Genomic DNA, 26,722 nt, shown 5'->3' with positions numbered 1-26,722 from the left:
AAAATGAAAGGAGAAAAATCGGCTTTCTAGATATCGGTGTGCGCCACGATATATAATTGACAAACAAAGCAGTGCATTGCATGAAATTCGCTTTCTTTGTCTTTCTTAATGGAAAAGTACTTCAAATAAAATATTATTGGTTAGAGTGACCATGGGCCCAGCATATATCTGGCACCACGTTCAGGACTTGATTTAGGAATTTTTTTTAGTTTCATTTATTATATTGATAGTTGGTGCAATGGTTGGGGCGGGGGCAGGTAGGCGAGTTCTTGTTTCAAAGTCCTATAGCATCAACCTTCTGTACTATATAAGGGGACCACCGACATGCAAGTTAAAGCACCATGAGGATAAGGGGTTGGGTGGGATTCGTCCATTCGATTGTTTGTAACTTTTTTTGTCAAAAAAAGAACTAAATTTGATAATGATAAATTTCTGGGAGGGAAAAGCAGCATCACCTGACCCAACTAATGCTGATCCTTGAGACATTTATCAGAAAGCGTTCAAAGCGGAAGCTTTCTCTTCTATTTTTTGCTCTAATTTCTACAACTGCTAGTGTAGGAGCTGGTCATATGTGCATGCTGGAGCACAATTTTTCTTTTTTTGTGCCAGCATGCTCATGATTAAAATGCCCATTGTTAATAGAAAAAAGTGAACTTTTCGTAGGTATGAAGAAGGAAATCGAAAAAAGTTTAAACACCAAAAAGAACATTTTTTTAAAAATTTCCAAAATACCTTAACTCCTTCCCCTTTTTTTTTTGTGTATATGTCTTCCATGCACCAAGTGGTCAACACAATTCACTCTTTTTAGGTGTTGGTAAGCAAATTGCAAATGGGGTCCAGTTCTATTGTTTTTTACAACTCCAAATCTAAATTAAATCCATATATATATATAATCCAATTTTTAAAAATTTTAATTTAACATATATAAAAAAATTGAAAAATTATATATTGACCCCAGTTAAAATTATGAAACAATAGTTCATCTCCTATCATGAAAAAATTCTAGCTGTACCTTTGAACCCACATAGGTACTTAATGAACTGTACGTTTCACCAGTCTGGAAAATGAAAAGCATCTTGGGAAATGAAGCGATCTTCTACAACTTGGTAGGCAAATGATAATTTTGAATTTCTATTACTGCCTTTAGCATATTTTATATGTTAAATCTCATAATTTAAGTTGTTTTTTATTGAATTCAAAGGCAGTATACTTGTACGTTGTGACAAAAAAAAATGTAAATTAATCTATTTTCTAAAATGGAAAACGTACTTCAGAATTTTAATTAAATCAACGGTTCTGCAGCCTTAATGTACTGCTCTTACGTAATCAGTGCAGTCATAGTACTACCATATTGCGGCACTTCTAGCTGCACCTTCAATCCATGGAAAAGGGTGGCAGGCTGAAACCCATTTTGAGAGTAAAACAATGCTAAATTTTTTTGCCAAGAAAAATAATTTATTTGAAAACAAATTTGTTGCGTTCTTCGGTGTGTTTATTTTAGATGGTCAAAACAACATGTTTTGTTAAATGCTGCCATTCTTTGGTGTGTTTTTCAAAAAAATTCGTTCATCTTGGGCAAGCAGACAGTTGTTTGCATTTAGTAGTAATAAGGTAGACTAAGTTTTTAAAGCATTCGTACGTCAAGAGCAAGCTCTGCTATGAGAAAATATATATTATTTTACATTTATTATTTGGTAATTTATAAAGCTTACACCTTCAGATACAAATCTTTATTGCATGCCTTCATTGGCATTGTTTGGTTTTGTTTCTCTTTTTTTTCACTCTTTTCTTGTGAGATCCAACTTCGATTGCCTGCACATTGGATGAATCCAATATTTCTTCGTGTATCTATCCATTTGCCAACCTTCTTGTAATTGGCCTGATACTGCCCCTCTTATCTAATCTCATGCAGCATTTGTTGGAACATCTTTTGTCAATAAACATGTTTATCCAATTTTTTCTCTTTAACATGTCAAACTTGTCTTTTTCGGACCAGTCGGAACTCAGACTGATCATTTTTACCTAACCTAGTAGTCTGGCCAGCTATGGACTTGGGTCAAATAGCACATGTTGCTTCAACAGGAGCCTTGCAGACCTGGCTGGATCATACTTAAGACCTTCAAATTAAAGCGGGTCAGAGTTTATTACTCAAGATGTGTCTCTAGGTACAAAATACTAAGGATATGCCTGACCTCAGCCTGACTATCGGGAAAGCAGTACTTAAGACCTTCAAATTAAAGCGGGTCAGAGTTTATTACTCAAGATGTGTCTCTAGGTACAAAATACTAAGGATATGCCTGACCTCAGCCTGACTATCGGGAAAGCAGTAAATCTCCAAGCATCATTCAGGGTTCTGAATGTTGAGTCTCTTGATGCTTTAGAAACTTACCCAGTTCCTGTTTTGATCTGTTAGGCCTGAGCGAGCTCTAAATCACGGCCACAATATACCTCAATTCTGAACTAACCTAGCCTGGCTAGTGCCACTTGATCTTGCTCTGTTGCCACTTGATCTTGCTCTGTTGTGGTGGAAAGCCATGACAGGGAGCAGCATGGTGAGGTTTGGCAATTTAGACAATCCCTTGTCTGCAGACCTTTCTTGGCTGATCAGCCACAAACAGGGAGCTCCCCTACATGTGCTCTGTTGATGGGCAATGAGACCAAGGGGAAACTCTGGCCACACGCCGAGGAGGACAGCTCCAACTCGACCTCGATAACCAGATATGTATCTTGGGCAAAGGAGTGTAATATCACTATGAGTCACCTTGAGGAGCAACTACGGGCCATGTTGAACCGGACCACGGTGGCCAACATGCAGTGGGGGGTCAAGCCCATGCAATGCCCCTAGGGAGAGTACCCAGACCAGGAGGCTGAAATTCCCATGTGGCCAGCATTGGAGAGAACTGAACCTTGGGCATAACTTGAGGGTGGTGATGCAGTGGATTCTCGGACACACTCAAAGCATGAAGTTGTTAGGACAAAGGAGGAGAACTAGACTCATGCTCGGCAAGACACTGCCCAGGTTTCGAGCTGGAACAGGGATAGAGAACCCATGTTGGTCTTTTCAAGCAGAAAATGCAGTCGATGTTGCCCACGCTAGTCACGGCCAGCGACTGCATACCAACCGAGGAGGGCATTTTGCCACCAGTGGACCCAAGGAATGCCCTCAGCCAGTCATTATGGCATTGACTCCTAAGGAGACACAAATGTAGGTTCTGCTGCGTTAGAGCTCTGCCAGTTCAGTGATGGTTGGTTTATGCTGTTGGTCAGGGTAGGGCAGCAGCTTGCCGGTCTTCTTTGCCATTCGTCGGAGAACCCTGCCATTGTTCCGTGATCGCCAGTTGTTGCCAACCTTCGCGGCTTGCCCGATGCCCTGTAGTCACCGTTTTCCGGCCATTGCGTGTTGTTGGTACAGTTGAGCACTTCACCCGATCAGCGATGGTAGACCGTTGGTGCCGAGGTGTACCTTCTTCTGTAGAAATCATCATAGCTGCCGTCCAATCGCCTGAAAACTCCTGCAGTCCATCGGAAGTTGGAGCGTCGGGGGACAGGAGGCTGATGCCTTCCTGCGAGCGCCCTTCTGGTTGAACCGGTTTGGTAGAACATTAATGCAGCTGATTTGGTCGTCTCGTCCCAAGTCTTACCAAAAACCGGCAGGAGTAAGCCCGACCCATTACAACGATCTAACCCAAAAAGTAAGTGTTGGTACGGGCTTTGGATTTATAAACTACCAAAACCCGGCCCATGTTACTTGTTTCAGACCCATGTCTAGGAGGCTTGTGTCACGCAGTGTACCACTGTCACGGCCTGCCATGCACAAGGATGTGTCCCACATGGAGAGATTTTGGCTATGTCAACATGGTTTGTCTGTGTCCCACATCACAATAGGAAGGTGTCCCACCCAGGACTGGTGTTGAACGAGTTTCACTCAACCAAACAAGGCTGAGTTCTTCTTGGATGCACCTGGCCGAGTGCTGGGCCGACTTCAACCGTCCTGGTTGAAGTTCTTGAACTCCCAAGGCCTGTAGCTTGCCCGTGGTTGGATTCTTGCATCAAACTGATGCCCGGCCTGATGTCGTCCCAATGTTAACATCCTTAGCAACCGAGAGGCCCTTTGCAAATGAAGCAAGAGGCTGCCCTTGCCTGGGCCGGTAGTGATGAGCCTCGCAGCCATGCCTCTGTGCACCGGTATTATCGTTGCTGCCCCGCCATCCTGGCTGGCCAAGGGTTGGGTCACATCAGATGCACCCCTCTTAAAATGGAGCCTACTCTTAGGCTCCTTGAGTCTCACCTGTCACCGTGACGGCGAGCACTTCCTCAAGTGGTGCTGCCTTCCGCCAGTGTCCCAAGGAAGACGGAGCTGTTTCGCAGCCATTGTGTTTTGGTTTCCTACAATCTTGCCCTTGCTGCGGCTGCGTTGTTCCTTCGGATGATGCCAAAAATGAATATTGTTGGATTCTGTTTGGGGCAGCTTCGTTCGTTCTTCAGGAAACCTGCTCCCTCTGGTTGTGTCCTCTTTTGACAGAATTTTGGTAGGAGGACTGAACATTGGCATGCCTCCGTCTTTTTCCAGCTCTTGCTCCATGCTAACCATCTTCAGTCGATTGTCTTGGGTGGGATTGGGCCACCTGATACGACACCCAAGGATGGTGCAGCTATTTTCCTCGGCATGCTGGTCTGAGAAACTGAAAGAGTACCTTGCTGCTCATGTGGAGGGCAGGGAATCTAGTTCAGCCAAATTTTTGTCACAGCTCACGTTGCCCCCTCGTGGTCGCAGTTGTCCTTGCTGGTCCCAGTCATTAGGTTCTCGATGTCCCCTTTGCGACTCACATGCCTGTTCTGGCCCTTTGCTGTTTCACCTTGGGAATGGAGGTGCTGATCTTCTCTACACTACTGTGGACAAGAGTAGAACAGTCTAGGTATGGCCCATCAAAATTGAACCTATTCGAGCATGCCCTTCACTGTGATGCCTTCTAGTGGCAGATCGCCACACGGAGGGAAAGTGTTTGGCATTGTGATTTTCTTTACAGCATCCTGTGGCTCGGGTGACACCCTGCAGATGTTCTTTTGGCAGTATTGCCAAAGGTGCGGCCACCCTAGATTGTGGCTGGGAACATACCAGCCACCCCCCTTAGGCTGCTGCTTCATGCTTCTAAGGGAGGGCAGCGTTATAGGGTCTGTGTGTAGGAGGTTGATCCCACCCTGAACAGCTTCGTAGCCCATGAGGCACACCAGTGGATCCGGTAGAATTTGGTGGCTGCATATGCTGAAATCTAAATTGTTTCTCTTCCCCTTACTTGAACCGGATTGATATGGTTTGTTAAGCTGTGGGTAGTCGTCCTCTTTGGCCAGCTCAGCAGTCTTGGCCCATCTGTTCGCCTCACACTTTGCCCCCTTACCTTGGTCTGAGGTGGTTCTCTCAAAACTCAAGGCATTCACGATGGGACCGTTGGTTCCCAAGTCATATACGATCACCCTTTCACCACCCTCCTCAAGGATCCTACTGATTCTTTCAAGGAGGTCGGAGGAATCTTTGCTGAGTCAGTTTAGCCGAGGGCTGTCAAGTGTCAAGTTCCATGCCTGGTCCCCATCGACCGAGAATAAACAGGCTTACATGGAGCTGTCGACCCTGCACCCTGTTTTCCCAATGTCTGTAGGCAGCGCAAAAGGGCCCTCCTGTGTTGACCCCCATTTGATCCCCCTGCTGACTCAAGATGGCTTGAGCAGACCCACCCTCAACGAGCCAAACTGCTCCAGCAGTGCCGACATGTCCTTCTACATTCACTGCAATTGCTGGGGTCTCCTTGGCAGGCATTGTCCTCACAGCCGGGTAGAAAACAGAGATGGAGAGTGTGGGCTGCCCACAGTTTGCCTTTAACAGGGCTGGTTGTGGGATGGAAGATGTAACAATCACACCTCTGCCCCTCTTCTTTGGCAACTCCGGAAGAGCCAATGGTTCAGCTTCTTCTAGCAGGTCGTCGGCTGCTTACACTCATGTAGCCGCACCCATTTGGCTCCGCACGTGAAGCACTGGCCGTGCTCGAAACGTACTCACCTTTCCTTAGGAGACAAGTGTTGTAATGACTGGTTGAGGGCATTCCTTCAGTCCACTGGTGGCGGAATGCCCTCCTCAGTTGGTATGTAGTCGCTGGCCCTGGCTAGCGTGGGCAACATCAACTGCATTTTTTGCTTGAAGAGGCCAACCTAGGTTCTCTTTCCCATTCCAGCTCGAAAGTCAGGGAAGTGTCCTGCCAGTTGTGAGTCTAGTTCTCCTCCTTTGTCCTGGCACCTTCATGCTTTGAGCGTGTGTCAGTTATCCCCAGTGGCACATGTAGAACTCGGAATACAAACCTGCTGCTCTGATGCATCTGATTCCCAAAATTTGATAATAGAGATGATAGCTGAAAAATGACTTTCTAGAGGTGACTAGACAAACAAGAAGAAACATAAATATACAGCTGATAGCGTACTTATCAAGCTTTGCATTTTTGGCACAAGGCCTATATCTGCTTGCACTACACTTTCCTTTCCATAGCACAGTCTTTCAGAACATGATTTTGGCTAATGATAAAAAGAGAAAAAGGAATAGCAACAATAAACGTATGTCAAATGCTCTTGAGATATTTAAACAATAAAAGTCACACTCGTTCAGAAGAAACGTCAATGACCTCACCTGCTTTAAGGTCCTGGCACCTAAAGAAAGGCTTTGAAAAGATTTTGAAGCAGGACACAAGAAAAGAGTTGAATAAAATAGCATAAAAGAAGACAAAAGAATTAAGAAACAGTCAACCAGGAACAAAAACTGTTGTCAATAAAAGAAGTGATGCTAAAATTTATTCCTAAATCTAATCAGTCAGCAAAACATTCAAATGCTTAGCTGAAACAAACAGGAACCATTTACGAATCAGAGAAAGTTAAAAATTGTATTGTTTATGATAAAAGGTAAAAGAGAAAAAATAAAAAGTTCAGAATATTGAAAATAATTAAAAACAAAAAGGACATGTGCCCTTACTGGATTAGATCTATATTGAATCAAAGAGGGTTGATTTGGATCCATGGATTTCAGTACCATGAAATAAAGTATAATTCCAGCCAGGGTCATTCTTGAACGGCTCAAAATCATGTCAAATTGCTGAATAAATGTGATAACAGCAATAATAGTAGCGATAGCTATTAAGAAAAAACCACTTAAATCAAACAAAGCCAACTTGTTCTTAGCTCACTAACAAATCACAGTATTATCATGTCAGAGAGGCATTGTGATCACCACTGATTAATTTAACATCCCAAACAGCACCAATATATGGTTAGAATGCTGGATGCACATCATGTACTTAATAGGCAGCCTAGTTGGAAAAGAGAAAAACAAAGTAAGAACAAGACTGTCGTAAGTTAATGTGGGAAATACACAATAACATAATGGAGAATGCTGACAAGAAGGAAATGAACTTCAAATTTACATGAATCATTGAACATGTCCTGCTTGCAAGATACACCCAGAATGATTTCATTTGAAAGCAGAGACTAGAGAGTAAATAAGTAATTAGTTTGGGAAAAAAAGACATTAACATAACACCAGAAGAAAAAACAGTTCTTTGTGACCAACTTAAGCATAAAATGCCTATTCATGTGCATATATTTCTAATAGAAGCACTAAATTAGCATGTGCCAGAGGAATGCAAAATGAGAAACTAATTGATGAAGATATTAACAATTAAAATCATCAACCTTTGAGCTGCATTGTCTGTCTCTTCATTATCTATGCATTTTAGCTCGTTTTCATCAAAGCCTGTGCCCAAGCAGGAAGTCTCAGGCGCTGTAAACAAATTGGTGCCAAAGTCATCAAAGTTATACTTATCAACATTCTGCAATTATCAAAAGAAGACAAAAACAGATAACATCATAACTAGACGATAAGGAATAAGTTATCTAAAGCATAATTATTTCCAGTTAGTTAAAACACCAAGCACTTATTTACATTTGTCTCTGTTCTCGGGACCAGGGTTAGTATGGAATCGGGAGCGAGTAGAGAGACCCCTACAAATTTTTGGAAGTAGGAACCAAGAAATGAACTGGAAGTGACCCAAAAGTAGATCATGAAGCAAACAAGAGCTAAGTAGCAAGTTAAGAAACAACTAGCCAGCAAAAAATGTAACTTATAAACAAAGATCAAACATTCAAGTTTCAAACTCCAAACTATTTGCATAATTAAGTTTTAAGCTTGGGCAAATATTTATATAGAGTGAGATTAATCGGATCAAGGTTTTTAAATAGAGTGAGATTATGCAACTACTGTAGTCAACTCCTCCCATAGAGTGGGATTACTAGCATCCCCTTTCTGAAAGCTAAAAGTGAAAAGGAAGAAATTGCATTGATTTAGGCCTTTGGAACCTCGGTTCTTGAGGATAGTCGAAGCAAATGTGTTTACTGCTCTTCTTGCATCAATCACATTATAAACAAAAGATGCAGTTCTTACGGCTGCCGCGCGCCTTCTTCTTATCCGTTTGACTTCATCACAGAGGCCAGAAACAAGAAACTGCCTGATAGCTGATGAGAACTCTGTTCTTCGATACATATGTGAGAGACGTTCATGGGGATGGTTGATGATTGATGATGATCAGGATGTAAACAATTTCAAGAACTTGCACCGATCGGGTACATATCCCTAATTGGTGGTTTATGCAGCAGGAAGGAAATGCTACACACTACGTAAGACCGGAAAACTTTGGTGACCCTCCGGCCGTCGAAGGCCAAACTCACGTTTCCTTCGTGGTTGCTCCTGCAGTCTATTCTAGCCTTCGTCCTGCGGTCATTTCTTAAAAGGAATTCTCAAAACCCTCTTGTTAATGTATTTTTAATTCAGAGGGACAAAAGAGTCATCTTTGTATGTGGATAGAGAATGATGCTCCAGCTGGCTCATATTTAGGCTCTTTAAAATCACGCTGCTTGCTAGTGAGGACCACATGAAAAAAAAATGTAAACTACATGAACAAAATATCTCACGTTTTGTTTTCCTCGGAACCCTGTTTAGTTTTTAAATGAGTGAGAAAAAAGAAGCTTGCATCAGTTGCCTGAATGGGAAGCACAGTTCTGGTCACAAAGGAAGCTGGCTTCTTTCTTTAAATGGTGCTCTCAAGACACTTCAAAAGCACCTTACTTTTTGCTTTCCAATGTGCTTCCAAGCCCCATTCGTAATTCTGCTACTCCTGCTTGGGACCAGTTTCCAAACTCAAGTGTTGTCACTGTGAGTGCGCTGGCCTTGAGGGACACCAAGAATGCTCAGTTACTAACCTTTTCATATTTAGCATTTATGTTTGTTCTGCATGAATACTTAGTAAATGTCATACATAATACGTACAGATCACATAGCTACCTACATGTTATATGTTAATGTATACAGATATTATAAATATACATATATCATATACGTCATATATTTTATGTATTATATATATATTATACATTTACATATACGTTATATATTAAAATACTACATTTATGATGTCATATATACATTACATATAATATTTATGTAATATACATATATGAAACTATAATAGTTATATAAACATATACATATTTACATCATATACTATAATATTATATGCATACAACTATATGTACACTTTATATACACAATATATTACATGTACTACATATATGTAATATATACATAAATGTATTTTATATATATACATACATATATATATATGTGTGTGTGTGTGTGTGTGTGTGTGTGTGTGTGTGGTCGTGTGTGTGTATTATATATGTTACATAACATATATATACATATATAATAAATTATGCATTGTATATGTGATATAAAATGTTATAAAGTAAGTCACATGGGTGCACGAACTATGGTTGCACACCCGCATCGATGCGGGTGCAGCCTGGCACGTCACTCGACTCCATCAAACCTAATGGGATGCTCTTGACGGCATTTGTTATCCTTTTTTTTTGTTTTTTGCCTTCTCCTATCTTTTCCTCTTCCTTTTTTCCTTCCTCTCTCTCTCTCCCCCTCCCCCCCTTTAGTCTAGTTAATAAAACTTTGAATTTTCATGAGATTAAGATAAGCTTGATAAAAAATTTGAAAATATACACAAATAAATTACATATATAACAAATAACGTGTATATATATACATACATATATATATATATATATATATATATATATATATATATATATATATATATATATATATATATATATATATATATATATATATATATATATATATATATATATATATATATATATATATGTATGTATGTATGTATGTATATATATATATATGTATGTGTATATATATATATATATATATATATATATATATATATATATATATATATATATATATATATATATATATGTATGTGTATATATATACATACACATACATACATACATATATATATATATATATATATACATATATATATATATATATATATATATATATATATATATATAAACATATTACATATATATGTATGTATATGCATAATATGTATAACATTTGAAACTATATATGTATGTACATATGTACTATATTATACTATAATATAATGGTATATACATATATGTGGAATATAATACATATATCTATTATATATATGATATGTGTATACTTATATAGTATGTGATATGTTAATATACATATATAGATAAACGTTAACATATACACAATACATGTATGTAGTATATATTTTATAGTATACTGTACATATCAACAAATGAATTTGAATGTGGACTGAGATATAAAATTACTGGGAACTTTGCCTCAACAACCAGCTTATAGTGTTCAGGTAGTACACAATATGCAAGGAAAAGAAAGAAGAGCTAGCAAAGAGGCTACATTGCAATGAGATGCACTACAAGAACTAATGCAAACGGTGGGCTACTTTAATGACAAACTAACTACCCTAGAGATTTTATAAAGAAAAGTTCCACATGTCAACAACATCGAAGTTCAATGTGGCTACTTTAATTTGTCTCAAAGTGAAGCAGCCAGTTCAGAGGTCGAGTTTGTGAAGTTCTGCAAAAGTTGCATGTTTAGGTCAAGAAAATGGTGGGCTACATAGAAAGAAAATGAATGCCAAAGGCTGCAAAATAAGCATATGGGGTCATAGTCCAGCATTCCAAGGAGGACTACTTGAAAATGCACTACAAGAACTAATGCAAACGGTGGGCTACCTCGGCTCTGATACCACCACTGCTGCGACCCACCTGGCCCGTTGAGCAGGGCAGTATTCTGCTGTTGCGGGAACAACAGTCTTAGAAACAGGTCGTAAAACCTGTTGTTCCGACTGATTCCCGCCACTTCTCTGATTGACCTCCGGTGCGATGGAAGTGCAACTCCCAGACTATGCTACACGTCTGATTTTATGATGAGAGGACGTTGGTGTAGACAATGCTGAATTTTTGAAATTTACTGTTGGAAGTCTGGCTGCCCTGCCTATCTCGAGGAGCTTCAGTGTTCTGCCAAAAGATAGGGTTAGCTTCACCTCTAAAGATTTTGGATTTTTCCTCGGATTTCCTCGTGCTATGGTTTGTTGGAACCGTGAGGAAGTAAGGAAGATGATGAACCCACTCTTTTGGATTTTCGGCACCGAATCCAAAGTTATGGCCCTATGAAAAGAGATATGTTCTACCACAATAGGGTTTGAAGTCTCAAAAACAGGGGATCGGAAAAGCTTCGATTTCGGCTGGCTACGACATTAGTTCCGGTCGAGCACTGGTGCATTGGAAGTGGGACTCCCAAGAAGTGCTGCACGTTCGATTTCCTGACGAAAGGGGGGTCTATGGAATCAATGCCGATCATTCAAAGTTGGAAGCAGTAATTGTCGGGCTGTTCCACGTGCACGATTGAGCTTCATCCAAGGCTGCCAACAGGCAAGTGGAAATCACCAGATTCTGGCCAACTCTAATGTCAGATCAGGTCGAGCATTGGTGCATTGGAAAGAGGACTCCAAGATGATGCTTCCTCTGAAATCTCGAGGTGAGGGAATGATCGAGGAGATAACTCTGAATTTTTGAATGTGTGAGAACAGCCCGACAGCTAGGGGAGGCGGCCGGGAATCTAGATATTCCGGCCAGCTCTGGTGATGGTTCTTGTCGAGCTTGGGCTCGTTGGAACCATATCATGCAGAGGATTAGGCCAAAACACTGGGAGAATGAAAGACACCTGGAGCTATCACTGATGAGCCGCCAAACAATGCTTCAACTGTTGAAGAGGCATGTCACCATGAGGGGTCGACAGGGTGGAGTCCTCATTTCGTCGGCGGTGATTAACACTGCTGGCAGGCTCTCAGATCCATAGAGAAAACTGCCAGGAGGGGCCTGAAGTGGTCGGAGATGGGAAGAATCGCCGGAAATGCAGCTCCTTTCTTCCGCTGTTATGCGGATTACTATCTGCTGCCGGAACAGCAGGTCGAGGCTTATGGTCGAGGTGGTGTTTATCACCACCGGCAAAGTCATCGTGCCACCGCTAACCTTACCCGAAGGGATGCATGGGTGTTCAGAGCTGCTGGGGTCACTGGAACATCCACACTGCTAGAAATCACAGAAACTATTGCTGTCGGATTACACGAACGATGTACCACAACGAATAGGAAACACGTCGAAATTTTAGAGCATTTGGGGGAAGAAGAAAAACTAACACCTCATTGAGCTAAAGATCGAGATCGTCAGTGATTTGGGCGCCGACGATCCCTTCTGTTGTTACAAAAATCCGAAGGAATGCAAGATGGTCAAAAGCTGCCTGAAAACTCAGCGAGAAGAGGGTTTTGTAGAGGAGAGGACTGCCTGCATTCTGCCGACCAAGAAAAGCTACCGTCCAACCGAATGATATTGCCTGGCCGCCAGTTGTCCATGCCCTCACGTCGGGAACCCACACCACTGCACACTGGAACCATGCTGTCGCTTAGAGCAGGTCATTGGAGGTTGGAAGCTACCATACGTCATCCTCCTCCTCGCGCTGGAAGTTGAACGGTTGAACCGGTTCAGTCAACCATTTGATCACTTGACTCGGTGTCTCATTCCGGGTTGCATACAAAAATTGGGTGATATAGATTATAAGTCGGGTCCAGGACTAAGCCCGACCCATTACATCGATCCAACTCAAAAAGGGAGTGTGGGTCAGAGCTTTGGATTTATAGACTACCCAAACCCAACCCGAGGTACATGTTCCAGACCTGTGTCTATAAGGCTGGTGTTGCCCAGTGTCCCACTGTCGTGTCTCCCCATACACAAGGATGTGTCCCGCTTGGAGACGTGTTGGTTGTGTCACGCAACTGTGTCCTCATGTAGTTGTGTCTTGCATCACAAGAGGAATGTGTCTCACCCAGAACTCATGCTGAATGAGCTTCACTCAACCCATTAACCGAACAAGGTTGAGTTCACCTTGGTTGCACCTGGCCGAGTGCTAGGTCAACTTTGGCTTTCATTGGCTGAAGTTGCAGGTCGCTCAAGGCCTGTAGCTGCCCTGTAGCTGGATTCTTGCATTAAACTGACGCCCGGCCCGATGCCTGCCCATTGTTAACCTCCCTAGCAACAGAGAGGCCCTTTGGGAAATGAAGCAAGTGGCTGCCCTTGCCTGGCCCAGCAGTGATGAGTCTCGCAGCCATGGTCCGCCCGCACTTTCGTCGCTGCCCAACGGTAGGATCAAATTAGATCCACCCCTCTTAAAATGGAGCCTGCTCTCAGGCTCCTTGGAGTCTCGCCTGTCACCATGACAGCAAGCACTCCCTAATTAGTGCTTCCTTCCACTGGGGTCCCAAAGAAGATGTCTCTGCTTCTCAGCCATGGTAGGGTGGTTTTTGATAGAATTGCCCCAGCTGTAATGATGCTGCCTCACCCTATGCTGCCCCACCACTCCTAGGCTGCTGCAACATATTTATGGAAGAAGCTATGCTAAGTGATATGTGTGTTGGAGGTTGGTGATGCCACCTTTGATGTCCTCCAATGAACCTCGTTGACTGCGGTGGTTGCGGGTGCCCGGGCATAAGCTGTCCTCCTTGGTTGAGGATTTTCTTCCTCTCGGCCTGAGATGACATTGCTCATTTAGCTTTGGGCTGGTCACTTCCCTTAGCCTGTACACCGGTTCCTTTCCTTCGGTTTTTTTTCTGTTTGAGGCTGCTACTCCTTGGTCGGAATCGGCCATTACTAAGCTCGCGACATTCTAAACTTGGCTGCAGGTCTATAAGGCATAGATGGTCATGTCTTCATCTTCCTCCTTAAGGATTTCCTTAGTTCTGTCAAGGAGGTGGGCATAATCTCTATCGAGCAGTCCCAGCCAATGTTGTAAAAGGTGTAGCATATCGCGTATCGGTCGGGCCAACCTATATGCTGTACCGTAACGTATCACACGTATCGTAAATTTAATTTTCTAATTTTTAAAAAAAATTAAAAAAGAAAAAAAAGAAAAAGAACATAAAAAATCAGAAAAAGTAAACAAAAATCAGAAAAAATTAAGAAAAATGTATTGAAAGGAACATTCATGTATATGAACAACACATTCCAAAATAAGAAATCAGAGATTCAAAATAACATAATAAGCATCAGTCTTGTCCTCTTAGCATGCCGGAGAGAATTAGATTACATCACAATTCATATGTTCGAAACATGTTGTTATCATCTATCATGATTCAACGATAATCCTCGTCATCTGCAGCATCATCTTCATTTTCTTCATCAGTTGCTTCTACCCCCTCTGTTGGAATCTCACCAACATTCAATTGCTCCCCAGCCTATTCTTCTTCAATAATCTCTGTTGCTCCTTCAATGTTCAACAATCAATATCGTCCTCGTCAAGGATTGAGAATGGTTCTTCTTCAACCCAAGAATATAATACATCAAAATGGTCAAGGCTGATAGGATCATATTGAGTATAATGCTTCCTCTTAGATGTTTCTTCTATTTGCCTAAAGTGTAACAAGAGAAAAAATTAACAAATTGTTAAAAATTAAAATATATATTAGAATTGGCTATTTTCCATAACAGATGTATTTAATTTACTTTGTCTCCACTTCAGATTATAACGAACGTAAACAAGGTCTTTCAACCTTTTATGTTCCAGCCTATTCCTTTTCATGTTGTGGATGTGCTGAAATACACTCCAATTTTCTTCACATCCAGTTGCACTACATGTTTGGTTGAGGATTCTCATTACAAGCTTTGTTAATTCTAGAAAATCAAGCGCAAACCTATCCCACCACAAATCTAATAACAGATGGAAAAGGAGTATAAAGTCCCTTTGTGAAATACCTGGACACAAAGATGACCTGCATCGAATTGCTGTCTCCCTCCCCATGCTACTAGTACCAGTATCATATTTGTTGATCGACACATGGATAGCTTCTTGTTCTCTATAATCACTTACTAATATCTCAATACAATCCAACATGCCATACTCTACCTCTCTGTTCTTCTTAAAAGTGGGAAGATATCTAATAGCAGGATTTAGGTAGTAGGCTGCTGCATGAAGTGGGTGATGAAGATGGCTAGACCACCTTTCATCTATAATCTTCCATATAGGCACGTACAACTTTTTTTATCCCTTCATATTACCCCTAAAGGGGCCTCTTTTGTTATGGCCATAGCCTCATATAAATATCCAATAGAAGGTTTATCTTCACTGTCAACTAATCTAAGGACATTCACTAGAGGTACACAAATCTTCAATAAGTTCACACATGTTTCCCAAAAGTCAGCATTGAATATGGTATCCACAACTGTCGTGGCCTTTCTTTTATAGGCATGTCGATATGCAGCCCAATCATCACTTGAAAACATCTGCCTGAGAGGATTTCTTTGCTTGACTATATCCTGTACAATCAAAACATTTGTTGCAAACCATGTTTGTGTAAGTCAAATCTGTAACACCTCGAATGTTTAGTCCCGTATTAAAGATTATGAGGAATCTTCAAGGGTCTCTCCCACGTTGCAGGGGCCAATCTTCTAGTGTGTTTTGGAGTCATCGTGGGTGTGCCTATGCTCTGATACCACTAATGATATGACCACCCGGCCAAGGCGCTGCCAAGCAAATGCTACCACCTTGGATTACCTTCGGAAACGGCTACAAAAAACTGAAGAGAGGTTAACTCCTTGTTACGAGCAATGCCCGGCCAGACATGACCCTAGCCTTACAACAACGCCCGATTGGTTACAGAGTTTCCCAACCCAGTCCTACCTCTTACTCACGACACTTTGGCCATGACTCCCTATCGTCCCAACTTCACCAACAGCAGTGGAGGCAGTGAGGTTGCCGCAGACTGAGACCTTACCTGAGATGCCGAGGTGAGACTGTAGCAGAAAATGCAGCCGCAGTCGTAGTAGCAGAATTCTACCGACGGACAGGGGCAACTTCACTGTTCTACAGGTTCGCACTCGTGGCTCCGATTGGCTTGTTCTATGGTCATTGGAATTGCGTGGCTGTCAATGAAATGAAAATCTCACTCTTGCATCTACCTTCACTGGAATCCAAAGATATGATTCGCAGATCAGAGATGTGATTTCTGTAATCATAGAGATAGTAGCGTAGGAACAGGTGTAGCGTCACACCTCTACAAATTTTGGGTTTCTGCTTGGATTTCCTCGTGCTATGGTTTGTTGGAACCGTGAGGAAGTAAGCAAGACGATGAGCTCACTCTTGCAGACTTCCAACATGAGAATCCAAATTTATGGCCATGTGAACAAATACACGTTCTGCTGCAATAGGGTCTACAGTCTCAGAAATAGGGGACCAAAAAAGCTTCAATTCCAAGTGGCTCTGGCATCAGTTCTGGTCGGGCACCAGTGCGTTGGAAGTAGGACTCCCAGGCGATGCTGCACGTCTGATTTCCCAACGAAAGGGGGTCTGTGGAATCAATGCTGATTTTTCAAAGTTGGAAGTGGTAAATGTCGGGTTGTTTCATGCACAGGATTGAGCAGCTGCAGTGGCTGCCAACAGGTGAGCGAGAATCACCATATTCCAGCCAACTCTGATGCGTTGGAAAGAGGACTCCCAGGCGATGCTTCCTGTGCAATCCCGAGGTGAACGAATGATTGAAGAGATAACACTAAATTTTTGAATGTGTGAGACAATGGTCGGTCGGCCTGCTCCTCATGCTGAAGAAGAAATCGCAGCAGGGGGAGGCAGCCAGAAATCTAGAGATTCTAGCAGCTCTGGCCACGGTTCTGGTCGAGCTTGGGTTTGTTGGAACCGCAACACTCTCAGGGTCACTCCAGTCCAATATCTACATGTTGTACTTGTTTTATGAGTTGGTTAGATTTGAGTTTTCTTGAGTTGCGCAATTGTTGGTTTGATTTTATAGTTCAATCTTTTTCTTTTATTTTATGTTTTACTAGTTTTCTAGACAAGGCTTGTCATCTTTAGTTCTCACTTTTGTTGTAGCATGGGTTGTTTAGGAGCTTTGTTGACTTATTTGCTTGGTTTTCATTTTTCAATGTTTTTACTCCATTCTTTTGATAAATAAAATCTGATCAAGTCTAGTCCCAAATATGTATGTACATGTGCTATTTTAGGCTACTACATATAAGGTATTTGACAATCTTATGATTTCTTTCATGTTCACTATCATGCTCTTGCATCAGCCTGTGTTGGAAAGAAAAACCAAGAAAGAGAGAATTATAAGAAACTCAATTTTAAGGAGTATTCAGTTAGCCCCATACATTGTATACTCTACTTGAAGTAGCCAGTCTCTTGGAAGTGGAATATCAATAAATTGACAAAAGTAAATACTTAACTATCTAGGAAATCTAGGTAGTGTTGTCCATGGCAGTTTCTAGTTGGGAAAGAATGTTGCTTCAGAAGCAGGGATGTAAATGGGATGTTAATCTTGGGCTATGAGTTTGGACTATATAGGTCTATGTCATAATGATTCGCCTGGAAAAATGCCACACCTGTGTATGTATCATGCAGCTCAACATGGGTGTAGGACATGGAAAATGATATTTGATATTTTGAGTCTGTGTGTTTGTATGCATGTATTTTTGTGTAATCAGTCACTAGTCACAATTCTTGTATGCTTTTGGACCATTAGTCGTCTCAAAAGTACATGTCACTATGGCAAAGTGCATCTACATTGTCAAAAGTCAAAGTCAATAAGTAAGATGGGGAGACAAATGTAGATGCAAAGCTGTTCTCCTCCCATTAGACATTCTTTAAGTCTGTTTGTTTAGTGCCACCATTAAGCCCATTTGTTTAGTACCACTAGGAGCAACTGACTTTCAACATCTATTTATAAGGTAATGCTAATGAACTATTTGTTTTTGTATTCATCAATGTTGAACTTGTTTAAATAATAACAACCAATTAAGCATGTTAGTTTCATGGTCCTAGTCTATATATCATAGTTGGCAAACATGTGGATCGTCTGGCCTTGGATTCCCTAGGTGGCTTGACCACTTATTTTGTCAAGTCATAATTTTGTATAGTATTTCTTAAAACAAAGAGTGGGTAATGCTAATGAACTATTTGTTTTTGTATTCATCAATGTTGAACTTGTTTAAATAATAACCACCAATTAAGCATGTTAGTTTCATGGTCCTAGTCTATATATCATAGTTGGCAAACATGTGGATCGTCTGACCTTGGATTCCCAGGGTGGCTTGACCACTTATTTCGTCAAGTCATAATTTTTTATAGTATTTTGTTAAAACATTTTTTATAGTATTTCTTAAAGCAAAGAGTGGGTCCTGAAATGCTGGAAGTAACATAGTAAGAGAGAGAGAGAGAGAGATCAGCAGATAATTGCTGGACATTTCGAGTTCAGTTAATGAGATTAGCAAGATGAGTTGTGGGGAATAACTTTGAATAACATCTGATTTGGCTTGAGCATGGGTAAAATGACTCAATTTTTACAAGGTCAAAGATTGACTGAAAGCATTGATAAATCAGTTTCAAACAAACTGTTCAAGAATTGAGCAAGTCAACCACAAACAGAATGATTCAATCATAAATAGGTTAGTGCATCGGATGCATAATGATCAGTTGCGATACTGTTGTTGTACCTGCAGAAGTTCTGCTTAAGTTTTTCAATTTATCATCACTGCAGAAATTGATTGATCTGGTCAAATTGAATTTTGGGCTGGGCTCACAATGTTCAGGCTAAAGTGCCTGTTGATGACTGCCAAAGTGTTCCATATATGATGGTTGATGTGCAGTAACTTTATCCGGATCTCCTGGTATCATCTTCCCAAAATGTTAGTATTCTGTTATTCTATTGAAATTTAAAATTAGTCCATCATAATGTAGACTTTTTGTCAGCCATTGTTTTTTATTTGACATTTGTAGAACAAGAACCTTTGTAGGAATTATACAAGTTAGAAGTTGTTTAGCTGAAACAACTAAGTATCAAACCTGTAGCAGATGTGTGGACCCATCGGCAATGGATTTTTGTAAGGTAAAAATGACATGGCTAAAATGCCTCCTTTTTTAGGTACCAACGTTTTCCCCCTCTTTTATATTTTGCAGCCAGAAACACATTTAATGAAGGTTTTGAAAATTTAAAATTGTTGTAGTGAAAGGTTGTGTAATGTTCTTGCTTTTTGTTTTTTAAATCATAGGTGGCAGAGAAATGATTGCCGATGTATTTCTAGATCACTCAAACTTATGCCAAGCCACCTTCAAGGTAGGGATCTACATCTATTCATGTTGTATCGTGCTAAAGTCTTTTCCAATACTTGAAAATTTAGAGGGTTGACCTTTTAAGGTGTTTTTGAGGTTCAAGTTGATTCAATTTCTTTTCTTTGTTCATTTAGCTATTTTTATCTAAATGGTTGTGGGCAGGTTTGGAGCTGGAACTGTTACAAAGGGCATTTATTGGGCTTGGTGCAGCAATTGATAATCTCTGCAGGTTGGTATGTAGAGAATTCAAATTATGAGCGCAAGAAATCTGTGAATTTGTTTTAATTTTTCTTAATTTCTGCATTTCTGTTCATTTCAGTTAGAGCGGGCTCATCTCTACCACAGCCTTCACCCTGTCCCGAACATTCACATCTACAACCCTGTTCCTTCAGAAACTGTCGAGATCGATGAAGAGCACTTTCTTTATAGAGGTCGGGATTGGATTTGCCTGGGATGCTTGTTCATTTCCCCATGGATGGCATGCAATGAGCCATAGGCTCAGGCCATCACAATGCTTGGTGGCCAGCAGCCTAACCAAATGAGGCCAATGCCTTCTGGGTGCACGAATTTGTGCTCAGTGAGCATGGGATATGATTTGAAGGATTTGATAATACCCTTGTTGACAGCTGTGTTCTAGTAAAGGTTTGCTGCGCTTGCAAACACCGGATCTGGACTCATTCAGCCTCACGTCCCAAGTATAGGAAAGTATGAGGGTGCCCAAGTGCCAGTAGATCTTATTGGCTTTCAATTAATGAGGCAAACTCCTACTTGATCATCTTGATTGACCAGGACTCCATGAAGTTCTTAAATTTTCAATTATGGGCATTTGACCATTGTCATCACCGCGAAGGGGAGAAATCGAGAGGGGAACTGAAAGGGCATCGACGAACAATGAAGGGCGAGTTGAAGGAGATTCCTGCAGATCTCGACAATCCCAATGGTGTGGTCTCCGATACAGATCATCATGAACGTATCAGGAAGGTAACCCATTTCTGTTAGCTTCTGCATGTGATTTATGATCATGGTATCTCTCTCTAGATTGAAGAACCGATTGCTTAGGTTCATGACAACATTTTCTTTGTCCACATGGAGAATTTTCCCTGTTAAGTTGCGTCGATTGGACGACGGTAGAGCGTTACTATCCTGATCTTGATTCTGCTGCAAACTTTCGTGAAATTTTCATGAGTCTATGGAAATTGCTTGCGCATTAAGGATATAGACATCCTTGGAAGGTATGTTTCATTTTTCAATTTCTTTCTTTTTTGGGTTCATTGTGTTTCGTTTGTTCGTTCTGGCTTTCCAAATATCCATTTCTACTTGTATATTTATTATTACTTTTCTTTTTTTTAACTCATTTTTAACTTTCCTTTGCCTTTTGGGTTTCCATTTTTTTTTGTTTTGAGCAACGATTCTGAATAGTTTTTTTTCCCTCAATTCTAGTGCTTAATCAAATCAGAAGTTATGGTTTGCACCGCTATTGTGTTAAAGGTTCATGTTAGATTATTTTGTTCTTTTTTTTTCGGGAGTCAATGTACGCATGGTAGGTGAAGTTCGAAGGTCTTCTAGATGCAGAATGAAATTGCTCTTTATTTACGTTTCTTATAATTTAGGACTTAAGTTTGGTATGCTTCATGTTTTCCGCTTCAATCTTCTTCATTTTGAGGTAGTATTGGGGAGGATAAGATACTGCCAAGCAATGTTGTTGCGGCGGTGCTGGATTCTATTGTTTCTCACATAAAAATTCAGGTTCACCTGAATATTTTGGGGAATTATTAGGTGCGAGTTTGATGCCTGTGTTCCGCCTCCATCTCTCTGCTTGTCGTTTGTATGTCCAAGTTCAAATTTGGCATCGATTTCAGGTTACGGTAGCTTTGCTTTCATTAGTGGATGGTTGGACGTTCAAATGAAAGGCTTGTTTCCATTAGGCACCTGATTTTCAAATTTGGCATTGATTTCAGTCAAAGATGCAGCAATTGCTGCTATCGGTGTCAATTGAGGAAATAAATATGTATAACCATGTGAAGAAATAGAAACAAAAAATATATGTGATAAAAAATAGAAAAATATACAAAGGAATCAAACAGGGAGAGAGAGACGAGCTTGCCGGAGGGACAGGGCCTTCGATGAGCATGCCTACCTGCCTCTATATGCGAGCTTCACCATTATAGGTCTACCGCTATATGCGGGCATTAGGGGCGAAACAACGCACCGGTTTAGATCTTTGTGTATCATCCCCAGTATAGCTCTATAGCAAGTGTCTGAACCACCGTTATAGTTCTGTAACAGTTATCATCACCACCACCGCCGCAAGTTATACATACATTTGTCATCTTAAAGTCCAATAAATGAAATTTACATCCCACAAGAAAACACTTCTGGTATAAACCTACTTAATGCTGATGATTTTTGTGATCTTAGAAGATTTGATTTTCTCATTATATTTTAAAACATTTGCATTTTGAAACCATAAGGCATTGGACATCTTGTCATAATATGGTTAGGAGCGTGAACACTATGGAATCTGGTCAAAAGGCCAACCAAAACAGCCTCCTGGGGATGTAGACTAACCCATTGGTATTTGAATGTTCATAGTTAAAATCTTTGTAGCGACAAATAGAAAAAAAAATCGTCCCTGATTAAGACCTTTTAATTAGATACCCAATATTTTGTTAACATATATGTGAGTTTATTGTAAATAAATTATTTAACATGTAGGAAAGTCTTGCACAAGGACGATTGTGTGTCAAGGATTTGTTATATTAATTTCCTTATGTTGATCTAAATAAACAAAATGGGTGGATTGCAAATATTTTTGCCTCTTTCTTTTTTCTCATTCCCTTTCTTATCATGGCCATCGCCCCCTTTCAACTCTTTAAGCTCATAGGTTTAGTCTACCATTTCTCAAAATTTAGAAATGCATTTGATTATGGTTGGATACGTAAATCTCATTAATTTGTTCAACTGTACACATCCATCGAGCACCTTATCTTTAAAATAAAATAGCAAAATGCAAGAAAATTTTGCCATCCAAATTTTTTTATGAAAATATTTGGCAGCTGGGCGCACAGGCCAGTGACATAGAGAAATTGGAATTATATAAAAGAATCTGTCCATGTCCTGTAATGTGTGTCATTATTTAGCTAAGTCTATTTGGCTTACAAAATATGTGTCAAACTTGATGATATTATGTGATAATCAAACAAACATATATATGACACTTTTTTATCAAATTTTATTTAAATGCATTGGCATTGAAATGCCAAAACGGTGCATATATATCTGCTAAATTTGTGTTTGCTTGGACCTTGAAAACTGTAAAAGTAGAAAAAATCAGAATTTGATGTGTCGACTTTCTCAACGTTGGATAACTTCATGACTTATTTTGTGGTGAAATAAGCAAGTGCATTTTCTTTAAATATTTTAGACATATTTAAAAAGACACATATCGACTAAGAAAGAATAGGTTAAGTTACATTTCCTTTTACTGTTCATATATAAAGAGAATTAACTGAAAAACCATCAGCCACCTTCTAAAAATTGTGTTAGGAGATTAAATCTCTCATATTTATTTCTTTGTTCACTCCACATTCTTTTTTATATTGGGGAAATCAACCATTGAATCATCTATCTTATTCAGTTGTTTGGTAACTGATTTTTACGGTTTTAGGAATCGCTGAAAACAGTTATTCGAAACCTATGAAGGCAAACATGGGTGGATTTGCGGAAATAGAGAATGTGGATGAGTTGGTCGAATCTCGATCCCCGAAAACAGTGGCGTAGCCACATTGTGGCTGCTGTGGCCAGCTGCCCACACCAGCCTCTTAAACGGTTTTTATTTTAAAATAGAAATCTTAAATATTTATCTTTAATAAGGACTTCTAGCTAAATTAAATGGAAGGGAACTTGCATTAAAGAATCTAGCTATTTTTTTATTCATTTCATCTCTACTCATAATTCTGAATGATTCTTCTATTGTTTTGTTACCTTCCAAACACATTTTTCTTTTCTTCCACATACCAACACTTTGTTCAATACTCAAAGGAACTAAAAGTTCACTTGAGTTACCTAATTTTTTCTTCAATTTAGCTGTCTCCCGTTTTTCTTTTTCAATTTTCTCAAGTTGCTTTGTCAATTTTTGGGCATGGTCTGATTCCTTGGGCACAAAATGTGTAACAAATGTGCTTTAACACATGTATATGAACCAGTGAATCATCCAATGCAGAGCTTACATAAGAATTGTGCGTAACCTCCACCACCAGGATGAGGAGGGTGAGAAGGGTGAGAAGGAGGAAGAAGAAGTTAGAAGAAGCGACCCAAGAGGGGAATAGATGATTCTAGAGAATCTGATGGTGTCGACCATTTCGAAGAGGAATAAGAAGCAGCAAAGGCACTTGACTCTGATGAATCTGAATGCAGCAATGACTAGGAAGAGGAGGAAGAAGAGGTGGATGAAACAGAGGACACCACTGATTCTAACGAATCCGAAAAATCTGAAGACAGTGAAGAGGCGGAAGGCGGAGAACAAGAGATTAAGGGGAAATTGATAATTGGGTGTCGCCAGAGCAAGTGACTAAGGAAAAGTGCCACCATACTCTAAAGAGGAACGACTTGATGGTATTTGGAGATGACACAGAAAAACGTTTCACAGTAGAGAGACAGATGGTTTCGTTGCAACTTTCCCTTATATTTTCCTATTGGTTATTTTGCTTGGTGCTTGCACAGTACAATAGAGTAATTTTTGAATTTCTTCTTTCTTCTTGAGGAATCATTTTCTTTCATCAAAATGGAACATAGATGATTATCTCCACAGTTCCCAACTGCTTCAAAGTCTTTACTACTTCAGTTGACCCAGTATGACAAGGCAAAATAGTTCATGCAAGTAATGCCTTCGTATTTTTAACTTGGTACTAGTCATATGACTAGACACCAACTTATACTGATGAAATCCATGTTTTCTCACCCACGATATCGATGCTGCCACTGTGTCCTCATAATATATATATACACACACACACGTGCGTATATATACATACATACACACACACACGCACACATACACACACAACATCATTAATATATACAAACAAAATTTTGTATTATCCCAACAATATTATCTACAAAATGGAAATTGAGTAAAACAATTGACATAAAAACCAATTAACAGACATGCACCTAATGCTCATCATCTGTGGACTTCTTTAACCTCCAGGCAACACAAACTTCATGGAGTGGTCGAAGGATAGCCTGGTGAGCTGTGACGGCCATGGTGGTCTTCCAATGGTCTTCTCTGTCTACCCGATCCTGGCCTGCTTTGGCTTGTTAGAGAGGATGACAATCTACTAACATTCCAAGCCTTATTTTGCAGCTAGTCTGAAATGACATGGAGGCCATAAAACTTGGCTTTAGCTTGCGTACTGGCCATGGCTGCTGTATCATGCATGTTTTGTGCAAGATGCAGCTTAACAGCACAAAATTTGATCATGATGGGGTAGGAAATGATCATGAAGAAAAGAATGTCTAGATCAATTTGTCTTGAATTCTCATGAGCAAACAATATAAAAGCTAAAAGAGAATTGTTAGATAAAGAGACAAGGATTTCCAACACATTTTCAGATACAAAAACTAGGATTTGAGGACCGACTGTGAGCAAAGTAACTGTTGTGATCATGCCTGACATGATCAGATAGAAAAACTAGGATTTGAAGACACATGGTCATTACATCTGCAATGAGAAATGGTTGTGAATATTAAATGATTGAGCAAAACTATGCATAAAACTTGTTACCTTGAAAACTTGGTTCTTATTTTGCAACAAAATTCGAAAAAAATAACTTTTTTCAAGTATCTATAGTTGCTTGAAGAGGACACATGGTGAGTGAAGAACAAAAAGAGACACCATTATAACAATAGATAATAGCATCAATGGAAGAGAACTATTTGGTTCAAAACCTCAGCATTAACAAGCTGCAAAAGAAGCTGACTGAGAATTTTTTTAAAAAAAATGGAAAGGAGGACCAATGAGTAAGAGAAAGACTCACCTCTGGATTGTGAGACTGCATCCACTATTCATGTTCTGCCTTATGTGCAAAACTGACTAGGATGCAAATGGTAACAAAAAAGAATCAAATATTTGAGGACTTATGGGTAGAGGTGAACACGAGCTGAGTCGAGCCCGACTTCAGTTAGCTCGATCTCGGGTCGACTAATGAAGCCTCGGGCTTGTCTCGGCTTGAGCTTGATAGTAGCTCGATGGCAGCAGCTCGAGCTTGACCCGATAGTTACGTGTTGAGTTGGAGCTCAACTCGATTAAGGCTCGACAAACTCGTTTGAAAATATCGACTTGATTAAGGCTTGACAAACTCGACAAATTCGAACTAATGCTATTAAGAAAACTAAATGAAAAATGACTTGTTTTACAGGATTCACGTACCTACTAGGAACAGTTTGTAGTTGAAAAGGATTAATGAATGAGGAACCAGAATCATCGTCTACCTGTGTCACCTATTGGCAGCTATTGACTGCAAAAATTCCAAAAACGAATGTTTTTTGACCGCCAAGCATAACTTGTTTGTAATATGGCCAATATATTCAAATGCAAATTGCGATCATTTGATTATATTCATTATATCAAACATGTGTGCACACTTGAGAGATTCATGGTGACGATACTTTTGAGTAAAAGTAAGGTTGATGACAACTTTAGAGATGGTGCTGTAATTGCATTATCAACCAACACTTAATCTTATGAAAGATTTTGCAGAGAGGAACAAGCATTAAAACTAGTCTAAACTTAGTGAAGCTGGAAATTTCAAAGATTTTGGTCCAATACAAAAAAAATTATGTACACCTCCTCCGAAAGAAAAAATGATGGTCAAGAAGAAGCACATAATAGTTTCACCACGAACAAAAACCAGAAGCCCAATAAACAGACAATACAACTATTTTTTTTTCCTGATTTAAGATAAGCTAAAATAACTACACCATGTAACAGACCTTTAGAGGAGAGAAGAATTTGAGAGACAAGTTTATTAGGGCCAAGGCTTCTCCAGTTCGAGCAACTGCATCTGCACTTGAGCCAATACTTTCAAAGAA

The 26,722-nt window shown here is 40.1% G+C and overlaps 1 long non-coding RNA gene across 5 annotated transcripts in view; it reads left to right on the top strand.

Moving 5' to 3' along the window:
* Nucleotides 1-24,394, top strand: part of LOC116265027 (uncharacterized) — a 42,733-nt gene extending 18,339 nt beyond the window's left edge. Inside the window, exons 3-7 of one of the 5 annotated variants that reach the window (XR_007574586.1) lie at nucleotides 19,059-19,206; nucleotides 19,570-19,634; nucleotides 19,793-19,859; nucleotides 19,950-20,862; nucleotides 23,836-24,394. This is a non-coding gene — a long non-coding RNA (uncharacterized LOC116265027). Of the gene's footprint in view, nucleotides 1-19,058; nucleotides 19,207-19,229; nucleotides 19,407-19,569; nucleotides 19,635-19,792; nucleotides 19,864-19,949; nucleotides 20,863-23,835 lie in introns of those variants that run through there. The other 4 variants (XR_007574587.1, XR_004174961.2, XR_007574588.1 and 1 more) reach the window with 4 other exon arrangements.
* Nucleotides 24,395-26,722: the final 2,328 nt, after the last annotated feature.

This window comes from Nymphaea colorata, chromosome 11 (genome assembly GCF_008831285.2).
Source record: "Nymphaea colorata isolate Beijing-Zhang1983 chromosome 11, ASM883128v2, whole genome shotgun sequence".
NCBI lineage: Eukaryota > Viridiplantae > Streptophyta > Magnoliopsida > Nymphaeales > Nymphaeaceae > Nymphaea > Nymphaea colorata.
This window is presented reverse-complemented; position numbering and strand designations above follow the sequence as displayed.